Source organism: Oncorhynchus masou, unplaced genomic scaffold, assembly GCF_036934945.1.
Source record: "Oncorhynchus masou masou isolate Uvic2021 unplaced genomic scaffold, UVic_Omas_1.1 unplaced_scaffold_1358, whole genome shotgun sequence".
Taxonomy (NCBI): Eukaryota; Metazoa; Chordata; class Actinopteri; order Salmoniformes; family Salmonidae; genus Oncorhynchus; species Oncorhynchus masou.
The window spans coordinates 43781-46636 of NW_027003477.1; the positions used below are offsets into that span (position 1 = coordinate 43781).

General features: G+C 48.9%; 1 pseudogene; it reads left to right on the forward strand.

The window, feature by feature from the left end:
• The window catches only part of LOC135530509 (cyclin-dependent kinase-like 5), a 21897-nt pseudogene extending 21556 nt beyond the window's left edge, over positions 1 to 341 (forward strand).
• Positions 342 to 2856: the final 2515 nt, after the last annotated feature.

The window sequence follows — 2856 nt, forward strand, 5'->3', positions numbered from 1 at the left end:
CTCACCCCATCTCCAAGGTTACCACCCACAGACTTGGCATTGTTGCTCAAGGCGCTGTGGCTCTTGGACCAGGCTCAGGTAGGAGCTGGAGACTCTTGGAGGAGCTGTGGGTGGAGTCTATGTTGTGTCCACCATGGCGGCCATGTTGTTTCTCCATGGTATTGGTCTTGCCCACCCAGGAAGGAAGAGTGTTCAAGTCCCTGCCCTGCCTGGAAGTATATTCAAAATGCAAAAAATGGGTTGGCAGTGCATTTTTATAGAGTAGTCTTGCCTGAGACAGAACGGCCCCATAGGGCGTAAGGCAACTTTATGTTCAAGTATGCCCCTGGACAGGATTCTAGTCGAGAGCATTTTTCATTTTTAAGTGTGAAGTGAAGTGCTCTGTATTAATCCTATGTGCATATTTCAGTTAGGGTGGCCCCAGGACCTTGCTGTTGCTGGGTTGAGAGCGGGAGGTGGACTTACGACATGGCTCCAGGGCCTCGCTGGTCAGGAGCCTTGCCTCTGGGGGACCAAATACCAACCAGGTTGCCCAACTGTGTCAAGCCTTTAAAATAAAGAGAAGACAAGAGAAGATAAAATAAGACAAGATAATAACTTTATTGTCCTCTACCCGGAAAATGGTTATGTTTTCAGCCTTGTGCATTTAGATGAAAATACATGTCAAGAATAAACACAGGTCAAGACAAAGACAGTTGGAAAACAACTAAATGAATACAATTTATGTAAACAAGTGTAGTTTGCTCCATAAGGAGCTAAATAAGTCAATGAAAGTAGAGGTCCTGGGACGTTGTTTACCTTGGTGTCCTTGGGGCTGGGAAGCAGGTGGCATGTTGCTGTTGACCAAGTCCTTACTACAGGTGATGGAGCGGTTGAGGGTCTGGGTCATGTAAGCTTTGGGGTGGAGGGTGGCTCAGGCTGGACGACACAGGCTTGTTGCCGTTCAGGAAGCTGTCGTTGCCTAAGTGAAGGTCGCCATGGCGAGTAGGCTGGAACATTCCTTACTGTTAGAGTGACGGTGACCCGAGCTCTTACTGCCGTGGCTGCTGTAGGGAGGGATGGGAGGGAGGAGGGAGGGAGGGAGGGAGGGAGAAGGAGAGAGGGAGGGAGGGAGGGAGGGAGGGGAGGGGGAGGGAGGGAGGGAGGGAGGGAGGGAGGGAGGGGAGGGAGGGAGGGAGGGAGGGAGGGAGGGAGGAGGGAGGGAGAAGGAGAGAGAGGAGGTATTAAGATCAGAACATATTGAGATTGAGGAGATATTGAGAGGTACAGGTATAGCTAATCCATATATCTAAGTAGCTTATTTTTTCTGTGCAAGAACAACATAACCAGATGTGAAACCATGCAGTATCCAGAACCTAACCAGACCCCATTCAGTATCCAGAACTAACCAGACCCCATTCAGTATCCAGAACTAGAACCAGACCCCATTCAGTATCCAGAACCTAACCAGACCCCATTCAGTATCCAGAACCTAACCAGACCCTATTCAGTATCCAGAACCTAACCAGACCCCATTCAGTATCCAGAACCTAACCAGACCCCATTCAGTATCCAGAACCAGACCCCATTCAACCAGAACCCCATTCAGTATCCAGAACCGAACAGACCCCATTCAGTATCCCCATTCAGTATCCAGAACCTAACCAGACCCCATTCAGTATCCAGAACCAACCAGACCCCATTCAGTATCCAGAACCCAACCAGACCCCATTCAGTATCCAGAACCTAACCAGACCCCATTCAGTATCCAGAACCAAACCAGACCCCATTCAGTATCCAGAACCCCCATTCAATCCAGAACCCCAGACCCCATTCATTATCCAGAACCCCATTCAATCCAGAACCCCAGACCCCATTCAGTATCCAGAACCAACCAACCTTCAGTATCCAGAACCCCAGACATTCAGTATCCAGAACCGAATTCAGTATTCAGAACCGCCAGACCCCCATTCAGTATCCAGAACCTAACCAGACCCCATTCAGTATTCAGAACCTAACCATTCAGACCCCGAATTTCAGTATCCAGAACCGAACCAGACCCCATCCAGAACCTAACCAGACCCCATTCAGTATCCAGAACCTAACCAGACCCCATTCAGTATCCAGAACCTAACCAGACCCCATTCAGTATCCAGAACCGAACCAGACCCCATTCAGTATCCAGAACCTAACCAGACCCCATTCAGTATCCAGAACCTAACCAGCCCCATTCAGTATCCAGAACCTAACCAGACCCCATTCAGTATCCAGAACAAACCAGACCCCATTCAGTATCCAGAACCTAACCAGACCATAACAGAACCGAACAGACCCCATTCAGTATCCAGAACCTAACCAGACCCCATTCAGAACCTATTCATTATCCAGAACCTAACCAGACCCCATTCAGTATCCAGAACCTAAAACCATTCAGACCCCATTCAGTATCCAGAACCTAACCAGACCCCATTCAGCATCCAGAACCGACCCCCATTCAGTATCCAGAACCTAACCAGACCCCATTCAGTATCCAGAACCAAACCAGACCCCATTCAGTATCCAGAACCGAATTCAGTATTCAGAACCGCCCCATTCATTATCCAGAACCTAACCAGACCCCATTCAGTATTCAGAACCTAACCAGACCCCATTCATTATCCAGAACCTAACCAGACCCCATTCAGTATCCAGAACCGAACCAGACCCCATTCAGACCAGAACCTAACCAGACCCCATTCAGTATCCAGAACCTAACCAGGCCCCATTCAGTATCCAGAACCTAACCCATTCAGTATCCAGAAAAACCAGACCCCATTCATTATCCAGAACCTACCACTTGTAGTTCAGTATCCAGAACCTGCCAGACCCCATTCAGTA